Consider the following 22,801-nt stretch of genomic DNA (forward strand, 5'->3'; position numbering starts at 1 on the left):
AAAAAAAAAAAAATGGAAAAAAACAGCAGAGGTGGAGTGTTCAGTGGTGGCAGCTACTAGAGAGTGCCAAACTCTCTGCTATCCAGATGACCAAGCTACTCTGCTTCCTGCCGGCTAGCTCTCCAGCCTACCAGCCATTCTGTGAGTTACCCAATAGCTACACTATACATTTCTTTTTGTTTGAATTATCCAGAGTTAATTTCTGTGAGCTGCAACCAAAGAATACAAACTTATACACAAGTGAAAACATGCCGGTTGGAAGTAATATTCTATTGTTATCCTTTGTCTATATGGTTCCACAGTAGCGAACTTGACTGTTAAATGGTTTTTGGGTTCATGGATTTCTGCATCCACCCATGAAAAAGCTAACTACTATGGGAATTGCCTCCTTGCCATAAGCAATGAGATAACTGGGCAAAATAAATAAAACAATGGTTTTCAGACACTAAACAATAAGCAGAGGAGAGCAGTGAGAAGGAAAACAACGGCCCTACAATGACCAAGCCCTGCAATACTCCAGCTTACTGCCTGTGGTCTGCAGTGAAGGGACAGGGAATCAACACAGTCCCCAGGGGTCTCATTGAGTTGAAGAGAGAAAAATAAGACTTCAAGGAGGTCAGGGAAGCTAGAGTTTGTAGGTGAAAGTACCAAAGAGGAGGAAGCTGCATGAAGAGTTCTGGGAAACTGCGGAGAGGTCCCACGACGAGGATGTGTGTGCCTGGAGGACTGTTCTCATTTTCTATTGGTTCATGACAAACAGCCTTAGAGGCCCCAACAGCACAAACTTATTATCTCACAGTTTCTGTGGGTTGGTGTTCTGTGCTTTCTTAGATTCTTTGTCGCTTGGCCTCCATTCATTACAGGGCCAATTATGTTAACTGTATTTTCTTATGTCTGTATTCTTGATGCTCTGGCATTTGTGGTTTCACTGACTGGGCAGAGACTGCCCCTCTCAGGGTTAGCCAATTCTTAGAGACAGCAAAGAGCTCACCTGGGAGCACACCTTCTATATGCAAACTAACCAACCCAGAGCCCATCCTCCAAACCATCCTTATCAAACTCTAACATACCATGGCAATATTCCCCTACTCTAAATTACTCCAGGGCCAGGTATCAAGACAATTAGGGATAGGCTCTATGCCCCTAAGATTCACCAGGATTATCCAAACCAGCCAGTCCTAAACTCGTGGGCCTGCTTTGCCTTACTTTTCCCATGGTAACCCCAATAAAGGTTCTGGCCTATGCTTTCCTGTCACTTCTGTCTTCTGACCAAAACTGGTGCTTCACCCATGTGGCTCTGCATGATGGGGCATGCCTCCTTCTGTTGGATAATATAAGTAATAAACATCTTCTTTCAAAGGCATTGGTCTCTGTGTTGTCTCTCCAGTTCTCCTCCATAAATTAAAATCTCATAGGTGCAAGTGAGACAGTTAGGAATTCAGAAATATCTTAGCTGGTCATTTCCTCAGAGCCTTGTAAGGCTGAAATCTAGATGCAGCCAGGCTCAGGCTCATGGCTCTTTTCCAGGCTCACTGGTTTGGGCAGATTTCATTTCTCTGTGGCCATATGATTGAGGTCCCTATTGCCTGCTGGCTGTTGGCCAGGCACCTAGTGGTTGCCCTCAGGTCCTAGCCACATGGTCCTTCCAGAAAATGGCAACCCACCGTTTCAAAGCTAGAAGGAGGGTCTCTTTCTTCAAGAAAGACCAGGACCTTCTTTTAAAGGGCTCCTCTGATTAGATCATACCTACCTAGGATAACTTCCCTTTTGATTAATCAAAGTCAACTTATTAGAGACCTTAATCCGAAAAATGCCTTTACCTTTATGATACAGTGTAACCTAATCATGAGAGTGAAATCCCATCATGTTCATAAGTTTTACCCACAAGGAAAGGAAGAGGGTTATATGGTGCATATATCCCAGGCGGTAGGAATTTTGGTGGGAGCTGGGAGGTACCTTAAAATTCTGTCTAGACAACAGGAAAATCCTTAAGTCCAAAAGGAAAAAAAACAAAAACAAAAAAAAAACACCAAAAATACACCAGTAGGCAGCAAGGCAAACAACTCCTAGAGTTCACACAAGACCAGAAAGAATTCATGTTCCAATCAAAGAGAGTGGAGAGATCTCATAATACCTAAGTCATTGAGCAAAGTTATCAGAAGGTTCTTGCCACAGAAGTGAAGGTAAATTATATTGTAGTTTCTCTTAGCTGGGGTATATCCCAAAATCCCTAGTAGATGCCTGAAACCACAGATAATATCAAATCTTAATTATACTTTTTTTCTTATACATACATGCCTATAATAATAATAATAATAATTTAATTTATAAGTGTGGCACAATAAGAGATTAACAACAATAATCAATAATAAAATAGAAAAATAATAACTGTATACTTTAATAAAAGTCATATGAATGTGGTCTCCCTCTCTCTCACTGTCTCTCAAAATATTTTATTGTGCTATGTGGGGAAAAGAAAGATCAGCCTGTTACTGTGTCTATATAGAAAGAAGTAGACATAAGAGACTCCATTTTGTTCTGTATTTGAGATGCTGTTAATCTGTGACCCTACCCGCAACCTTGTCCTTGCAAGAGACATGTGCTACGGTGACTCAAGGTTTAATGGATTTTGGGCTGTGCAGGATGTGTCTTTGTTAAACAAGTGCCTGAGGGCAGCTTGCCGGTTAAAAGTCATCACCATTCTCTTAATTTCAACTACCCAGGGACACGTACACGGCCAAAGGTCACAGGACCTCTGCCTAGGAAAGCTAGGTGTTGTCCAAGGTTTCTCCCCATGTGATAGGCTGAAACAATGGTAAAAGGTTTATGGAGATGTTTGCATATGCATCTCAAGGCACAGCATTTTCCTTTAAACTTATTCATGTCACAGAGGTTTTTTGTTCATATGTCTTACTGCCGATTTCCTCCCTACAATGATCCTATTGTCCTGCCACTCCCTTATCTTTAAGATGGTAAAGATAATTATCAATAAATACTAAGGGAACTCAGAGACCGGTGCCTGTGTGGGTCCTCTGTAAGCTGAGTGCCGGTCCCCTGGGCCCACTTTCTCTTTCTCTATGCTTTGTCTCTATGTCTCATTTCTTTTCTCAAGTCTCTCGTTCCACCTAACGAGAAACACCCACAGATGTGGAGGGGCAGGCCACCCCTTCAGTGCTATATCACCTATTTTCAGACCAAGGTTGACCACAGGTAACTGAAACCTTGAAAAGTGAAACTATAGATAAAGGGGGACTAATTTACAGAATAAAGGCTACTCTGGACTCACTCTAACAAAATGTAAAAGCAAGCCTCAAATGGAGTAGGTTGACAGCCAAGTTACTTAATTGCATCCCAAAACAAAATTCAATACTCTTTAAAGGAATACAACTAAATCTAGTATTCAACACTCTGTAAAGGAATATAACCAAATGTAGCATCCAATTTTACATTCACAACACAAAATTCACAACGTCCCACATACAAACAAAAATACAAAGGAAAATATGAGCCATAATCAGAGGAAAAACAGATGCAGAAAGGAGCGAGATGATGAAGTTAGCAGAAAATCATTTTAAAACAGCTATTATAAATCCTGTAAATGTGCTCAAATATGCAAAGGAAGACAAGGACATAATGAGGAAAGAAATAAAAAATATTTAAAAGGCCCAAATATAACTTCTATAGATAAAAATATAATATCTGAAATGAAAAGTAACTGGATTAGATCTTTTAGAAGGAACGATTTTTAAACTTAAAGACATAGCAATATAAGCTACCAAAATGAAGTACACGGAGGAAGAAGACACAAAAAAATAAGCATAGATTTAGTAAGCTGTGAGACAATATCAAGCAGTTTAATACATATATATTTGGTCAGGCATGGTGGCTCATGCCTGTAATTCCAACACTTTGGGAGGCCAAGGTGGGAGGATTGTTTGAAGCCAGAATTTCAAGACCAGCCTATGTAATAAGCAAAACCCTGTGTCTACAAAAAAAATTTTTAATTAGCCAGGTGTGGTGGTGTGTGCCTATAGTCCCAGCTACTCAGGAGGTTGAGGTGAGAGGATTGCTTGAGCCCAGGAGTTTGAGGCAACAGTGAGCTATGATCATGCCACTGCATTCTAGCATGGGTGATAGAGCAAGACCTGTCTTTAAAAAAAAACAAAAAATGTGGTGTGGTGTGTGTGTGTGTGTGTGTGTGTGTGTGTTCTCTGAAGAAAAGAACAGAGAGAAATACAGAAAAAAATTTTAATAAATGGTCCAAAAGTTTTCAAATTTGATGAAAATTAGAAATCCACAGATCACTTCAACAAATCCCAAGCATGCATATCATAAAGAAAACAAAACCAAAGCACATCATGATAAAGTTGCTGAAAGCTAATGATAAATATTAAAGACAGCCAACACAGAGGAATGAAAGCAGACTTCTTATCAGAAATCATGCAGTCTAGAAAGGGAAAAAGGAACATCTTTTTAAAAATACTACTAATTCTATATTCAATGAGTTCTACACCCAGTGAAAATATCTTTCATCAATGAAGGTAAACATTTTTTCAGGCCAACAAAAAGCTGAAAGAATTTGTTACCCATAGACTTACTTTACAGGAAGTAGACTAGGCTTCTTCAGGGAAAGAGAAAAATGATACCAGATGAAAATCCAGATTTGCACAAAGTAATAAAAAGTGTCAGAAATGGTACATATGTAGAGTAATATAATTTTGTCTCATTTTAAAAACTCTTTAAAGGATAATTAATGTAGCTGGGCACAGTGGCTCACACCTGTAATCCCAGGATTTTGGGAGGTCAAGGCAGGAATATTACTTGAGGCCAGGAGTTCAAGACCAGCCTGGGCAACATAATGAGATCCTGTCTCATTTTTAAATTAAAAAATTAAAAACAAAAAGAAAAAATAAAAATAATTAATGCAAAAATAATATAAATGTATTGGGTTTATAATATACATTGAAGTAAAATCTATGACAATAATAACACAACGGACAAAACGAGGGAAATGGAAATCTGTTGTAAGATTCTTACACTATCAGAGAAGTAGTAAAACATTATCTGAAGGTAAAATGTGATAAGTTAAAGATGATACTGCGATCTCTAGAGGAACCCTAAAAAATATAAAACAAAGAGGAATAGCTAATAAGCTCATGGTGGAGACAAAATGAGATCGTAAAAAAAAAAAAAAAAAAATGCAGTCCCAATGAAGTCAGGAAAACAAGAACAAAATCTACTATTTGGAACAAATAAAACCAAATGTGGCCGGGCATACTGGCTCAGCACTTTGGGAGTGTTGCTCAGCACTTTGGGAGGCTGAGGCCACAGGAACAACTGAGGCCAGGAGTTCGAGGCTAGTAGGGGCTCTTTGCATTCCAGAACAATCAGGCCCAGGGCCCAAACCCAGGCCCTCAAGCTACGTCTACACCTGGGTTTAACCCCACCACTCTCCTTTTCCCAAAAAGCTAACGCTGCAGCTTAATTGGCTGGGTGCTGGCAGGTGTGGAGGGGGTTGTACAGAAGAGCTGCTCTGTTGTGCATTACATAACTTCATACCTGTTGCTCCTGGGGAGCTACAGGAGACAGGGTGGCCAGAGCATAGCTTGTGAATGACTGTGATTATTAATATATCTTTATTTAAAGAAAATGAGTACCTTGGGGGTATAGCTCAGGGGTAGAGCATTTGACTGCAGATCAAGAGGTCCCTGGTTCAAATCCAGGTGCCCCCTTTGTTATTACCAGTTTTACACTGGGCAATTATAGAATAACTCCTTGTTATCTGGTAGGCTCTGTCTCCACGAAAAATAATTTTTTAAAAAATCAGCTGGACATGGTGACTCACACCTGTAGTCCTAGCTACTTGGGAGGCTGACACAGGAGAATCACTTAAACAAAGAAATCTATAAGCTATCCATAAGAATGCCACTTTAAATATAACAAGATGAATAGTTTAAGAGAGTGAAAAAGTATATGCCAAACAAACACTAACCAAAAGAAAAATGAAAAGTCTATTTTATAACAGACTAAATAGACCAGAACAAGGAAAATTAATGCACTGAAGAGGAATATTTCATAATGATAAAAAGATCAATTCATCAAGAGAACATAACAATCTTAAATGTGTATGCACCTATTAACAGAGTTTCAAAATACAAGAGGCAACAACTACTGAGATCAACTGATCAACTTTGGGTAACTGAAGTTGGATCTGAATTTTTACCTCAAAAAATAAATGGATTTTCATGTTGTCTAAGCCAAAAAAAGACAAATGAACAACATAATGAAAAAGAATAGAACATACCTAAATAAAATTTCAGATTATAAGAGAATACTATGGGCCAGGCGCAGTGGCTCACACCTGTAATCTCAGTACTTTGGGAGGCCGAGGTGGGCGGATCACCTGAGGTCAGGAGTTCAAGACCAGCCTGACCAACATGGCAAAACGCTATCTCTACTAAAAATTCAAAAATTAGCCGGGCATGGTAGTGGGTGCCTGTAATCCCAGCTACTCAGGGGGCTGAGGCAGAAGAATTGCTTGAACCCGGAAAGTGGAGGTTGCAGTGAGGCGAGATTGCACTCCAGCCTGGGCAACAAGAGCAAAACTCCGTCTAAAGAAAGAAAGAAAGAAAGAGAGAGAAAGAAAGAGCGAATACTTTGTACAACTTCATTACATTTTCTAAGTGAAAATGAATTACTAAAAATGACCTAAGATGAAGCAGAGCACTTAAATAGACCAATAATGACAGAATTCATTAAAAGATCATTAAGGAGCTCTTCCTCACAAAAGGCACCCTACCCAGAGGCTTACAGGCAAGTTTCTGCTAATCTTTAGTTTAAAATATGTAATTCTATGTTATATAGAATGTTCCAGCATATAGAACGCTTTACATCTCTCCAAATCATTCTAGGAAATTCACATAATCCTGATATAAAACATAAATTACAAGAGCATATACCACAAAGAAAGCTATAGTCCAATCTCATTTCAGAATAATCTAGACAAAATAGTAGAAAATCTTATCCGATAGTACAATCCCACATAACCAAGAAGGACTTAAAACAGAAATGCACTGATGGCTTAATATTGGAACATCTATTACTATCAAGTAGGGGCTCTTTGCATTCCAGAACAATCAGGCCCTTAAGCTATGTCTTTATCTGGATTTAACCCCACCACTCTCCTTTTCCTAAAAAGCTAAGGCTGCAGCTTAATTGGCCAGGTGCGGGCAGGTGTGGAGGGGGTTGTACAGAAGAGCTGCTCTGTTGTGCATTACATAACTCCATGCCTGTAGCTACTGGGGAGCTACAGGAGACAGGGTGGCCAGAGTGTAGCTTGTGAATGACTGTGATTATTAATATATCTTTATTTAAAGGAGATGAGTACCTTGGGGGTATAGCTCAGGGGTAGAGCATTTGACTGCAGATCAAGAGGTCCCTGGTTCAAATCCAGGTGCCCCCTTTGTCACTACCATTTTACACTGGGCAATTATAGTATAGCTCCTTGTTATCTGGTAGGCCAACCTCAAGGAACCACCTTTCCCACCAATGGCAAAGACTGAAGTGTTTCTCTTGTGACATTTTCACATATTTCATTTTTACCTCCTCAGCCGTAATTATTTCCTGGAGGGGTAGAGGAAGGCTGCCCTAGGTTTTTTCTGTTTCCCTTGTACCTAATTATTATCATCGAGATTTTATTTGCTTACACCAAGCTTGCTTTAAAAAAAGGATCCAAGGCAACTTACAATGAAAGACACAATAAAACTCTAACTGGTAAAACGAGTATTAAAAGGCCAGCGCCAAATGTCTAGGAGAGGTGGTAAATAATTATTCCCAAGAGCCTAGGTTAGGAGAAGCTCTTACTGTGGAATTCAAAACATCTCATAACTCCCAGTAATCATGCAAAGGGAAAACAGACCAATTCACCAGTGGATAAAAATATTTTATTAGCTCTGAAGAACAGCAAGCATTAATATGATAGGTCTTAATAGATGGAACAGTGGACAGATGATGGTGACTGCCAGGGCAACCATGTGCAGACACACAGGTTGCACATTATATAACTTTACCAATTACACGGTACCCTGGAATGATGCAACACAGGGACCCTGAATATTTGCTGTGTTTTATCCATTTTTTAAAAATTGCAGAAACAGTGCTACGTGTGTGTGTGTGTGTGTGTGTGTGTGTGTGTCTCAAAGGAGGCTACTAGTTAAGTACCCAATATTCATTCTCTTCTCCTCTGTAGTAATAGAACCCAGATTTCATACTGAGCAGTTATGTTCTCAGCTAAGAGACCACATTCCTGGGCCGTCTTTGGCTAGGGGTGGCATACACACGAGGGATAAGAAACAGTGAAGACTTCTGGGAAAATATAAGAGAAGGACAAACATGTCGTGTGCTCCCTTTGCCTTTACTTCTGCTTCCTACTTATAACATAGATGTGATGGCCGGAGCACAAGCTATCAACTTGGACCATGAGTCAACTTTGAGGATGGGATCCACATTTTAAGGAAGGCTGACCAGGGAGACAAAAGGAGCCTGTGTCTCTAAAGACATCCTCGAGTTACCATGCCAGCCCTGGTCTGCTCACCTCCTGATATGGTTTGGCTCTACGCCACCACCCAAATCTCATGTCAAATTGTAATCCCCAATGTTGGAGAAGAGGACTGCTGGGAAGTGATCGGATCATGGGGGCAGACGTCCCCCTGTTGTTCTCGTGATAGTGAGTGAGATCTCACGAGATCTGGTTGTTTAAAAGTGTGTAGCACTTCTTCCCTCTCTCTTCCTCCTCTTCTGGCAGTGTGAAGATGTGCCTGCTTCCCCCTTCAACTTCTGCCGTGATTGTAAGTTTTCTGAGGCCTCCCCAGCCACGTTTCCTGTACAGTCTGTGGAACTGTGAGTCAACTAAACCTCTTTTCCTCATAAATTACCCAGTCTCAGGAATGTCTTTATAGCACTGTGAAAACAGACTATTACAGTAAATTGGTACCAGAGAAGTAGGGCATTGCTGTAAAGATACCTGAAAATGTGGAGGCGACTTCAGAATTGTGTAATGGGCAGAGGTTGAAACAGTTTGAAGGCTCAGAAGAAGATAGGAAGAAGAGGGAAAGTTTGGAACTTCCTAGAGATTTGTTGAATGGTTGTTTACAAGTATGTAGCACTTCCCTCTTCACCCTCTTCCTTGTGCTCTGGCCATGTGAAGATGTGCCTGCTTCCTCTTCACCTTCTGCCGTGATTGTAAGTTTCCTGAGGCCTCCTCAGCCATGATTTCTATACAACCTGTGGAACTGTGAGGCAATTAAACCTCTTTTCTTCATAAATTACCTGGCCTCAGAGTATGTCTTTATAGCAGTGTGAGAACAGACTAATACACCTCCATACATCCTTTATGAAAAATACATAAATTGCTATCTTGTTGAAACCTCCAGGGACAGAAAAATCCAGATGATTCAGAAAGTTCATCCCCTTTCTCCATCAACAGCCTACCAAGCACCTACCTCCGTAGGTCTGAGTTATGAAAAAGGTTTTTCTACCAAGGCCATTTCCTTGGTAGAAACTCTCATTGTTGACAGTTGACCAGGAAGAAACTCTCATTGTTGAGAGTTGACCAGGAAACTTTCATCGTTACAGAGTTAACTAAGTGTTAACACAGCTTTCTCAGCTTCCCTCTAATGATACAGAGTAATGTAGGAGGAAAGTCCTTCTACTGTTGCGCATCCCATGGTGCACCCAGCTCTGCCTGGCCCAAGTCCACATCTCTACAGGATAAGGAGAGCTCATGGAACCATACACTTTTGCTGCTCCTCTGCCTACAAGTCCCCCAGGAACTTCTTGTCTGTGTTAGAAATGCAAGGTATGCTGTCATGAGTGAGCCTGTATCCCTTAGCACAGTAGTTACTCTCATTTCCAGTTGGTTACTAGCAGCTGAATGCAGCTCCTAACTGCTGGTGCATGATTCTTCCACTGGTTTGGAAAAGGCAGTTCTACAAAGGGCTTGCACAACTAACTTAACTGAGTGGTAAAGTCATCCCTGGATGCCACAGGAATTCATGGTTAGCATGTCTTTCAGCTCAGTGCTACTCAGTGTGGTCCGTGAACCGAGGCCAGTCCATGAACTCTTTGTTACGGGTCTGTGATGGGAGAAATTCAGAAATCGAGAGTAAATGCTGAAAAAGTCTATAACAATCTGCCATTGGCCAGCTCTAGTGGTGTGGCGGGTCTCAAAGTCTGCGAGTCTGATGGACCAGTGTTGATTCATGACAGATTTTAAGAAAATAAAAATAAAGCTGGATTTTCACCACAGATAGACTGAAAAGCATGGCTTTAATTCACCCCTCCTGGAGATTCATTTCTCAGAACTCTTTAGTGTGGAGCAGCTGGCACTTCAAGATTTCACTCACTGTGTTCATCAGGGCCCTTAAGGACCAGCAACAGAACCTAGACTGAGCAGTAAACGTTTATTAAAAGCCTCTCTCTCACAAGGTAGAGTTGTGGAAAATTAGTCTTCAGTCTAACCTTTCAGAAAAAATGCCCCAAACCACTGCAGAACTGGCCTGCTGAAGAAACAATAATGCAGGTGCCACCTTGCACCAGATGACAGAGTCTACATTCCAGACACCACAACTCCTACCACTTCTCTACCAGAAACTCAAGCCCTCAAAACTGGAAGACAACACCACCACCCTTGCAAGCCAAATGGACCCTGCCCCTCCCTCTTCCCTCTTCAGGCCTTAAAGGGTACATCCCATCACTGGAGCCCAGTCCCATTCCATAAGCGCAAAGGGGCCTGGAGAACAAGTTTTCTAGCTTCTATTTTGAGGATGCTGTTCTTGTAAAGAAGACGTTCCCCATATACAGCAAGTGCACTCAAAGATTCTGCACAGTCAGAAAACATGAAAATGTCCCGCACAACCATATCAGATTTTTGAATACAATACAAAAAGAATGTAAAATATCTTATTAACTTTTTTATTAATTACATGTTGCAATAATAATACTTTAGATATGTGGGTTAAATGGAACATTGCATTAAAATAGATTTCAATAATTTGTTTTTATTTATTAATGTGTTTACTAGAAACTATGAAATTACATATATGGCTCACATTTGCAGCTTGCATTATATTTCTATTGGACAGTGTTGCTCTAGATGAAGTGTGGCCTCAGAATATAAGACCAGGATTGTGTCACCAATCAGTGGGGAAAGGGTGGACTATACAATAAATGGTGCTGGAATAATTGTCTTCTAAACAAAATCACAATGTGATCCCTACCTCACTCCATTAAAAAAAATACAGATGAGGTCAGGTACGGTGGCTCACGCCTGTAATCCAAGCACTTTGGGAGACTGAGGTAAATGGATCACCTGAGGTCAGGAGCTCTAGACCAGCCTGGCCAACATGATGAAACCCCATCTCTACTAAAAATACAAAAAAAATTAGCCAGGTGTGGTGGCAGATGCCTGTAATCCCAGCTACTCAGAGACTGAGGCAGGAGAATTGATTGAACCCAGGAGGAGGAGGTTGCAGTGAGCCAGGATTGCACCACTGCACTCCAGCCTGGTCAACAAGAGTGAAACTGCATCTCAAAAAAAAAACAACAGATGAATTAAAGACCTAAATATGAACTCAAACTTCTGATAGAATATACAGAATACACACACACACACACACACACACACACACACACGTATACATACATACTGTTAAAGAAAAAGCTATTCAGTGATCTTGTTCAAGCACAGTGAGGAAGCCATTGCAATAGGTATAGAGACCACTGCAACCAAGTCTTGCAGTGGGGGAGACAGACTGGGCTCAACTTTGAATACAGCATGGGTAAGTAGGTATTCATAGCCAAGGAGCAGGGTGAGGGGTCAGTGGATGGAAAATTACTAAGAAGTAACATCAGGAGTAAGGGGAATTCTGGAAAAACTGGCCTAACAGGATTCTTGCTGAAGACAGGCCAGGGAAATCAGACATCATCACCTGGAAGATGATGGAGGAGGAGGAACTTGACCAGCTATTGAGAGTGCTCAGATATCAAGAGTGTGGGGGGTTCTTGCTAAACTGGCTTAGCAGAACTCTTGGCTAAAACTGGACTTTATAAGGAAGTGTACAGATGGGCACAGATTTGGGATTTGTGTTTAAGATTTATATATCTGATACTGTAAAATTGGTAAATTGGTACACTCACTATGGAGAAAATTTTGGCAATAAAACAGCAAAATAAATATATAAATCATATAGACCTATAAGAGTATACTTAAAAGTATGCATAAAATTCAGGAATTTCACTTCTTGGTACATCTAAGAAAATCTAGCATAAGTTTATCAGGAGATGTGCACAAATGTTCTTTGCAGTACTATTGTTAATTTGAAAACAAACAAACAAACAAAAAAGAAATGTCCTGAGTGTGTCCATTTATAGTGGAATAGATGAATAATACTTTCTGGACTCTTAAAATGTAATTTTTTAAATTATGCAGTTAAAAGAAAATTTAAGCTGAGGGTCCAAGATAAAATAGGTATCAGATACCAAAAGCAGGCATGAGACAGCACCATGTGGAAATTTCAGTCATGTCTGATAACCAGATGACTTCCTACCAGGAGGTAGAAGAGGGTCAGTTTGTTAGAGATTAGAGTGTTGGTGAGGAATACATTTTCCTGCTCTTCTCAAGGGGAAAGAGTTGGGGGGAGTGTTTTCCCCTAACTCAAGCCTACTGAAGGAGCTTCAAGGAGTCTCAGATCACAGAACTTGGTCCACGTGCCCTGGAGTCAGGGTTTGCGATGGAGCAGAGTCCAGCACAAAGGAGGGCACAAAACTGAGCAGAGGTGGCTGCCCTGCAGGTGGAGAGTGATGCGGCTCTTGGAAATGGGCCTGCATCACCAGCATGGGCTGGGGACCGAAGCCACAGGAGTATTTCCTGTAGGCCACACAAGAGAGGGAGCTACTCAGGAGCTATATTAAACTCTGCCCAAGAGGATGAGTTATGGACCCCAACAGAGAGAATCTGTGCGACATGGAACCCAGAAAGCCAGAGGTGCAGGTAGAAATGTCAGTCCAAGAGAGATGTGCTGCAAGGTCATAAAAGCAGTCAGATGTTCCCAATGGAGCCCTCTGAAGAATCCCATGGAAATGACCAGGAAGTCATTTGAAACACTTGCCAAGTCCAGCAAAAACAAAGCTATCTTATTACAGTGCCAGTCAAGTAAGAACTTTCTCATTCTCCTTTTCCTCTCCTCCCCACTTCCCCCTCTCCCCACCCTAGATGCTAGGGATGAATGCTAGATGGGGACAGGGAGAGGAAGGACCATGACTCAACTCTTCCACTTCTAGTGGAAGATAGACGCTCCAATCGATTTCAGAGTATCAGTTATTCCACGGGACTGAACATTTTAATGACTGAGTTAAGATTGCAGCCATGGGACTTTTTGCTACATAAGAGTGATCATTAAAGTGTCTTTGACAAGAAAACGCCATTTCACTGAGAAAGTTTAAAAGGGGCAGTGAGGAGCAAAAATGAAGTTGCTTTTATTATCACCTCATGAGTGCTCCACGTTCAACAGCTGCAAAAGTGACCAGATAGCTCTCAAAAAGACGGTGTCATGTGCAAATAATTTAAGATACAGAACTATATGTTTAGCATTATCCCATTTGGGTTGTTTAAACATACACAGAAAATATGGAATATTGTTTCTGTATACCCATATATAAATGTAAAAATATTTTTAAAATGGGACTTGTATCGAGAATATATAAAGTTGTCAAAATTTAACAAAAAAGTCCATTTCAAAAATGGGCAAAATATTTCAAAGACAATTTCGCTGAAGAGGATGTTCAGTTGGCAAATAAGCACATGAAAAGATGTCAACATCATTGGCCATTAAGAAAATGCTAATAAAGCTAGAGTGGGATATCACTACTCACCTATCAGCATAAGTAAAATAGAAAAGTGATATCAAATGCTGTTGAGGACACAGAAAAACTGGATTACTCATACATTACTGGTAGGAATGTAAAATGGTACTGCCGCTCTACAAAACAGTTTGGCAGGTTCTGACCAAGCCAAACATGTGCTTACTGTAGGACCCAATAATTGCAGTCTTGGGCATTATCCCAAAGAAGCACAAATTTTTTTCTCAGAAAAATCTGTACCCAAGTATTCACAGAAGTTTTATTCATCATGGCCAAAAGCTGGAAACAACCCAAACATCCTTCAATAGATGAATGAAGTTTAGCAAACTATTGTTCATCTATATGATGAAACACTATTCAGCCATAAAAAGGAGTAGACCATTGATACACACAACAACCTGGATAGATCTCTAGGGATTTATGCTGAGTAGAAAAAAAGCCAATCTCAGAAGGTTACATATTGTATGCCGTGACGGACCCTTGTGAGAAAACTGTTCTATAGGTTGACTGTGGTGGTGGCCACACAAGTCTACACCGGTTATAACATTGCAAAGAACTAAACACACACACACAGGTGCATGTAAATCTAATGACATCTGAATAAGATTGGTGGGCCTTGTATCAATGTCAATTTCCTGGTGGTGCTATTGTACACTAGTTATTCAAAATTATATTATTGGAGAAAATTAGCTGAAAAGCACACAGGATCCCTCTATTTCTTACAACTACATGGGAATCTTCAGTTATCTCAAAAAGTTTAAAAAAAAAAAAAAAAAGAGTGGAAAGTGGAGGGATGCAGCCTAAATTCATGATAATAGTTGTCTTTAGGGAGGGGAGGAATGGGAGTGGACTGGGGAAGGAGGATGTTGCAGAGGACGTGGCTGTGTTGGTGATGTTTCACTACCTTAAAATCATGAGCCACTTCTAACATGATAGCAGTTACCACTTCTGGGTGTTAAGTATATTGGTGATTCTTAAATTATTCTATGTAGTTTTCTATAAAATAAAAAATATTTTTGAAAGGTGAGGGAGTAGCTTTGGTAGCCTGATGGATATCCAGGTGGCAAGCACAGACACACAGAAGGGCCAGCGAGCAGATACACTGCAGGTGGAGCAGACACACTGCAGGTGGGCCTGCCTCAGGGAAAGTTGCCCATTCAGGGCCTGGGATTGACCTGCAGAGGAGGGGTCTCTGGTCCCAACACAGAAGCCCTTGTTGGTTCAAGCTTTGTTTCTGGGGAACCTAGACTTAGTGTCCAGCCCCAGCAACTTCAGCTGGGCTAACCTCCTCAGTTGGGGCCCTGGGACAGGTAGAACTGTTGCCCTGCCCTAGGATGAGGACTGAAAATCTCTGTTAGTATGTCTCCTGTGCCAGTTATCAAAGTAATGTCTCTTGACTCCAAATGCATCCCTCATTGCCTGCTCTGTGACAATGGAGTGGTACCCTGTAACTATTTCTCCCTAGTCAATGGCACAATGTTATGCTTTGTCAGTAGAAGGCGCAAGAGGGATGCTGGGGAAGGAAAGGGTTTGTATTCCTGGTTGTGGTGCACTCTGCCTGGCGGCTCCTACAGTGTGTGCACTGTCTGTAGCTCTGGGCTCCCACAGTACACTGAGCCAGCAGCATCTGACTGCTTTCTCTGGAGCATTGCTGCATGGCACCTCCTTGTGAATGACTTCCTCAGCACCTTCAGGCAGCTTTGCAGCGAGTTCTGAGGGCAGAACTTTCTCACGGTTGGTTTCCCCAAGAACTCCAGAAAGCAGTTTCCCAGTGACTGCTGCAGGTGCACATTTCCCCATGGATCGTTGCCCCCAGCACCCTAAGGGGTGGATTCCCCTTGAACCCTGCTGTGTCATCTGAATTTCTCCACACAGTAAGCCACAACCACAGCCTTTTCAATAGAGCTTAAATCTTAGCCTGCAGTGGAGGTGGGGTTTTTCCAGATCTGTTCCTTGTTTGGGTGCCCTTTCTCAGCCCTGGGATAGGGTTTACTCCCTATATCTGCTCTTCCTATATTCTTTAGAATTCTCTTTGCCCCTTACTAATCAATGTCCCTCATTATTCCAATCCCCCACTAGAGTTACTATTTCTGTATACTTTTTCCTATTTAAGTTACCATGTGGTTTCTGTCTTCCTATTGGATCCTGATTGGTACAGAATTGATACCAGAAGTGAGGTGGTAACAATCAGTAGATAGTTTCACACCATGGGTTTGGGAAATTGGTTTGTTTGTATTCGTGGCTTGAGTGCAATGTGGAGCCCCTTGCCAATGAGAAATAATGGGATGCTAGTAGTCCATGGCATACATTGGCATCACAACCAATCAAGCTATCACTGTGGTTGATGGTGCTAAGTGTTAAATGAAGCAGATGTCTTGGGAGCCCAACTGGCTACTGTTTTAATGATGGCTGTAAGACCTATAATATGGGATTGATTCTTCTGAGTTCACTTGACCTCTTTCAGGAGGAAAATGACAAGCTTGGATCTTTGGAACCCTATAGACATAAGCTTAAGCTTGTTGTTCACAGGCAAAAGGCAGGAGGATGTAGACAGAATAGAGGAATTTCAGACCTAGTGGCTGTTTGAGGTCTCTCTCTCTCAAGGAAGGCTTAAATCCTCTTACAATTGAGTCAGGCACATCCAGGATAATCTCCCTTTAGATTAATTTATAGTTGGCTGATTAGGTTTATTCCATTTGCAAAATCCCTTCATCTTTGCCAGATAGGTAACATAATTGCTGAAACAACATCTCATCACCTTTGCTATATTTATTTATTTATTTTATTTTATTTGTTTATTTGTTTATTTTTTATTTTTTTTGAGATGGAGTTTCGCTCCTGTTGCCCAGGCTGAAGTGCGATGGCGCAATCTCGGCTCACTGAAACCTCCGCCTCCCAGGTTCAAGCTGTTCTCCTGCCTCAGCCTTCCTGAGTAGCTGGGATTGCAGGCAAGTGCTACCATGCCCGGCTAGTTTTGTATTTTTAGTAGAGACGGGGTTTCTCCATGTTGGTCAGGCTGGTCTCCAACTCCTGACCTCAGATAATCTACCCGCCTCGGCCTCCCAAAGAGCTGGGATTACAGGCATGAGACACCACGCCCAGCCTGCTATATGTTGTTGATTAGAAAAAAGTTACACATCCAATCCACACTCATGGGGAAGCAACTACACAAACGTATGGATATTAGGGTACAGGAATCATAGGGGCCGTCTTACAGTTCTAGCTACCACATCTTCCACTACAACATACCAAGGAAGCTCTGGCATTTCAAGTTCATTTGGTGTAGGCTACCTTTGGACCTGTTTTTCATTCAGCCACACTAGCACAATGTGGATATAGTCTGCATTTGACTGCAAATTAAAGAGGTCTCTGGTTCAAATCCAGATGTCCCCTTTGAAGGTATCCTTTCAGAGTCATTCCCAGTCCCTGGAGCTAACACACTAAATCTGGAAAATCTCAGCTCAGTGGGCCTATTTAAATATATTCAGCCTGATACAACTTTATATTCCTTCTACTTTGAGCTGACTTTGGTAGTTTTAAAGTACGTTGACATTTCTCCCTTGGAGATGTGAAGCTCAATTATCTTCCATGTGCTTAGTAAGACACTAAGTTTAGTGTTACTGAGTTTAGTAACACACTTGTAATGAATAGAATGTGGTGGAAGTGACAATGTATCACTTCTGAAATAAAGTCATAAAATACACTGTGGCTCTACCTTTCTCTCTCTTGGATAACAAACTCGGGGAAGCCAGTTGTCGTGTCACAAGGACACATCAAACAGCCCTGTAAGAGGCTCACATGGCAAGGAATTGAGGCCTCCTGCCAATATCCGTTAAGGAACTGAGTCCTCTTTCTAATAGCCATGTGAGTGAGTCAGCTTAGAGTGGTTCCTCTAGTCCCAGTCAAACTTTCGGATGACTGCAGCCCCAGCTGACATCTTATCTGCAATCTAATAGGAGACCCTGAATCAGAGCCACACAGCTCAGTCGTTCCCAGATTTCTGAACCTTCAAGACTGCATGATATAAAACAATAAATTTTTTTTGTTTTAAGCTGCTAAGTTTGGGGTTATTTTGTTATGCAGCAATATATAAGTATAGGCGTACCTCAGAGATACTGCAGGTTCAGTTCCAGACTACCACAATAAAGTGAATATTGCAATAGAGTGAGTCACATGGAATTTCTTATTACCTAGTGCATACAAAAGTTATGTTTATACTGTAGTCTATTAAGTATGCAGTAACAATATGTCTAAAAAAGCAATGTACATACCTTAATTTAAAAGTACTTTATTGTTAAAAATGCTAATGATCATCTGAGCTTTCAGTTGTAATCTTTTTTACTGGTGGAGGGTCTTGCCTTGATATTGATGGCTGCTGACTGATCAACATGATGGTTGCTGAAGTTTGGAGTGGCCATGACAATTTCTTAAAATAAAACAATGAAGTTTGCCACATCAATCTCCTCTTCCTTTTGTGAAAGATTCCTCTGTAACATGTGATGCTGTTTGATAGAGTTTGACCAATGGTAGAACTTCTTTCAAAATTGGAATCAATTCTCTCAAGCCTTGCTGCTGCTTTATCAACTAAGTTTGAGAAATATTCTATATCTGTTGTTGTCATTTCAACAGTGTTCACAGCATTGTCACCAGGAGCAGATTCCATCTCAAGCAATCACTTTCTTTGCTCATCCGTAAGAAGCAACTTTTCATCTATTCAAGTTTGATCATGAGATTGTAGCAATTCAGTCACATCTTCAAGGTCCCCTCCTAATTCTAGTTCTCCTGCTATTTCTACCACATCTGTAGTGACTTCCTTTACTGAAGTCTTGAACCCCTAAAAGTCATCCATGAGGGTTGGAATCAAATTCCAAACTACTGTTATTGTTGCCATTTTTACCTCCTCCCAAGAATCATGAATGGTCTTAATGGCACCTAAAATGAATCCTTTCCAGAAGGTTTTCAATTTAGTTTGTCTAGATCTATCAGAGGGACCACATTATTTATCACAGCTATAGTCTTATAAAATGTGTTTCTTAAATAATAAGACTTCAAAGTCAAAATTATTTCTTGATCCATGGGCTGCAGAATGGATGTTGTCTTTGCATGCATGAAAATAACATTCATCTTCTTGTTCATCTCCATCAGAGCTCATGGGTGACCAGACACATTGTCAATAAGCAGTAATATTTTAAGAAGAATCTATCTGAGCAGTAGGTCTCACAGTGGGCTTTAAATATTCAATAAGCCATACTGTAAACAGATGTACTCTTATCTAGGCTTTGTTATTCCATTTCTAGAGCACAGGCAGAGCATATTTAGCATAATTCTTAAGAACTCTAGGAATTTTCAGAATGGTAAATGAGCATTGGCTTCAACTTAAATCACCAACTGCATCGCCCCTAACAAGAGAGTCAGGTTGTCATTTGAAGCTTTTAAGCCAGGTATTGACTTCTCCTCTCTAGCTATGAAAGTCCTAGATAGCATCTCCTTCTAATAAAAGAATGTTGCATCTACATTGAAAATCTGTTGTTTATATAGCCATCTTCATCAGTGATCTCAGTTAGATCTTCTGGATAACTTGCTGCAGCTTCTCCATCAGCACTTGCTGCTTCACTTTGTCTTCCTATGTTCCTTAAACCACATGAACCAACTTGCGCTAGCCTCAAGCTTTTCTTCTGAAGCTTCCTCACTGCTCTCAGCCTTCATAGAATTGAAGAGAGTTAGGGCATTGCTCTGGATTAAACTTTGGCTTAAGAGGATCTTACGGCTGGTTTGATCTTCTATCCAGACCACTCAAACTTTCTCCATATCAGCAATATGGCTGTTTTGCTTTCTTAACATTTGTGTGTTCACTCAAGTATCACTTTTAATTTCCTTCAAGAACTTTTCCTTTGCATTCACAACTTCACTAACTGGTGCAAGAGGCCTAGCTTCTGCTATTCCTTGCTGCCTATGTGTAAGTAATAAACCCATTTTATGGAGCTCATGTGTGTGGGAGTGTTCTGTGTCATTGGAGTTGGACAAGTAGAGTGATGACAGCAGCAAGCCATGCAGAGTGGCCACTTGCCTCATGCTGGCTGCAGTGGGGAGGTGTAGGCAGTGGTGGCAGGAGGCTGCGGGAGCAGCAGTGGTGGCAGTGGCACCCCTGTACCCTGTGTTCCTGAGGCAGCCGACTGCACCACCCCCGTCCCCATATGGCCGGGAAAGACCTGCTCCCAGGCCCAGAGCCTCCACTGTAGCCTCAACCTCACTCTCTGCTGCATCTTGGGAGCCTGCAAACACCCAGCCAAAGGTGCAGCCAGGACTCGTGGGACCAGCCCCAAAAGCATGGAGTTTATTCATGTGGGGTTGGCCCGGGCTGCCGTGTCACCGGCACCTCATCTATCATCACTGCAGGGAAAACGCAGAGAGGAGAAAACGCAGAGAGGAGGTGAGCAGTCCCCAAAGCCCACCCCTGGGAGCCCCCCACAGCCTGCTGCCCTGGGAGCTGCCACAATGGGGCCAGGCTGAGTCACCCGTCAGCGGGAGAGTAGTGCAACCAGGAACAGAGGGGTGAGCAGAGATGGTCCCTGAGGTGGAGTGGGGCCTGGGGTGGTGCTGCACTCCACAGAGCTGGCAGGAGCTCCCCAGGGGCAAATGCAGCCACCCAAGCCATGGCTGCAGAACTGGGCATCCCTAAGCCCTTGGGGGCCAGAAGCAGGCAACAGCCCCACCCTCCTGGGCACAGCTGCAGCCGCTTAAGCTGCAGCTGCAGACCGAGGCATCTCTGCACTCTCAGAGACCCAGGAAGGACCCCCCGTCTCCTGTGGGCTTGGAAGTGTCTGATCCCATGGTCTGGCTTCTCTCCGCTGTCAACAGCCACTCCAATCACACAGCAAAGTTGAGGTCCAGCCCAAGCACTGTCATAACCTGGCTGGGTATGTGCACACTCAGGACAGTGGTGACACACCAGCCCCCTGCCCACTTGGCCCCCTCTGGACTTTGGGCACCAACAAGCACTGGAAGGAGGTTGAGGGGGAGCTGAGGGCAGCTCGGAGCTGGCCTGCAGGTGCCCTTCAGCATAAACAGCCTGGGCACCACAAACAGTGGCAAGAGGCAGACACGCTCCTGGGCAGAAAGGGGCAGGTCCCCAGTGAAGTCCCACCTTCAAGCTGGGGAGGGCCTGAAGCCTGGGACCAAGCTGCCAGTCCCATGGACCACAGTGCGTACTTCTGGTGCTTTTTCTGGGCCTGCCCATGGCCACCCATGGACCCATCAGCAAGCACGTTCTCCCCTCTAAGGCCCATAAAAAGCCCTGGACTCAGCCAGACCAGAAGAGATGATGGCACAACCAGCTGGACTACCCTGGGACAACCAGAAAGGAGCTACCCTCTCCGTTGAGAGCTCAAGAGATGACGGGACAACCTGCCTGCAGAGAGGAGCTAACGTCTCTGCTGAAAGCGGAACACTCATCCGGACACCGTGGCTATGGAGAGGAGCTGCCAATTCTAGGTCTCCTCTGAGCCATTCTATTGTTCAATAAAGCTCCTCTACGTCTTGCTCACCCTCCACTTGTCTGTGTATCTCATTCTTCCTGGACGCAGGACAAGAGCTCACTACCCACCAAATGGGGGTGCTGAAAGAGCTGTAACACAAGCAGGGCTGAAACATGCCCCTTGCTCACCACGTTGTGGGTGACAAGAAGAAGAGAAGAGAGAAGGAGAGAAGAGCTGTAGCCTCAGACCTAGGAGCTCCCTGAGCCAGGGCTGTGACACCCTCTTTAGGGCTCTGTGGTTCCTGGCATCTCCAAGCTTCCAGGCACCACTGCATTTTCTGGTGTGAGCTGTGGAAGCTGCTTATGGTATGCCTGGTCCAGCTGCAGCCTTGCAGGGAGCTGGCATCCATGCCAGTGCTGTGAACTGCCCGCCCCACCACAGCCTGTGTGTCTAGCTGTGGACAGTGGCCAGACCCCACTCTCACTCACAGACCCCTTGCCACTTCGTGCCTGGCTTGCCCTTGGCAAGTATGGGATCCAGGCCAGTAGTGTGAGCTGGGTGCAGCTTAACAGGCTGAGTGGGTAGAACAAGCCCAGAAGGCCAGAGCAAAACTCAGGCAAAGGCACCACTGGCCACAGAGGTTTCTGGCTGGCAAAACGACACCCCAAGGATTCTGTAACAGTGCAGCCTGCGACGCAGTGGGCGGAAGTGGTAACCAGTGCACAGTGAACCTGCTTTGTAAGGGGCACGATAGATGAGGCAAAAAAACTAAAATATTGTTTTAAAGTTCAACTGCCTTAAACAAATGTGGAATTTGAAGGAGAATTCAGGGAGGTCGTCTTGGTCCCACACTGGGGGTTATTAGAAAGTGATCTCAACTGAAAAGCTGGCAAAGAAACTTCGAATCCTTGCTCAGTAAGCAGCGCCTTCCCTCTGGGCTTCACCGTCTGCCTGTATACCAAGCCAGGCACAGACTTTGTGGTCTCACACAGACCCTCCAGCGGGCCTCCAAGCTGATGGCAAGACATGATGGTGTCTTTTTGGAAAAGGAAAATAGTTATGGCATAAGGAGATCCACTGACAGTTGAACAGGACCAGCCACTCTCTGCTGAGTCAGAATGAGCACCTGTACATATGTGTGGAACTATAAGAAAGTACAAATGACATACTTATTCTCAATTATAGCTCAGTGGTAGGACATTTGACTGCAGATCAAGAGGTCCCTGGATCAACTCCAGGTGTCCCCTTTAAAGAATTCATTTTCCTCCTTGAGCCGAACTGACAAAATAGAGTTTTACTTGAGTAGAGACCATAGTCTAGTCCCCTCACAGAAGGAAACTGATGAGCCTATGAAATAGTGGCTTTATGACCCTCTTCCTACGGCCATCCCCTACAATTCAGGATCCAAC

General features: G+C 42.8%; 1 protein-coding gene and 2 non-coding genes across 3 annotated transcripts in view; all 3 read left to right on the plus strand.

The window, feature by feature from the left end:
• The window catches only part of LOC105546367 (zinc finger protein 777-like), a 374,731-nt gene that overhangs the window by 85,937 nt on the left and 265,993 nt on the right, over window positions 1-22,801 (plus strand). The gene's annotated exons all lie outside the window — the stretch shown is intronic.
• On the plus strand, window positions 5,661-5,732 carry TRNAC-GCA. Its single transcript has one exon. It is a non-coding gene; the product is annotated as a tRNA-Cys (tRNA).
• On the plus strand, window positions 7,391-7,462 carry TRNAC-GCA. The gene has a single exon. It is a non-coding gene; the product is annotated as a tRNA-Cys (tRNA).

Source organism: Mandrillus leucophaeus, unplaced genomic scaffold (assembly GCF_000951045.1).
Source record: "Mandrillus leucophaeus isolate KB7577 unplaced genomic scaffold, Mleu.le_1.0 Scaffold357, whole genome shotgun sequence".
Lineage (NCBI taxonomy): Eukaryota > Metazoa > Chordata > Mammalia > Primates > Cercopithecidae > Mandrillus > Mandrillus leucophaeus.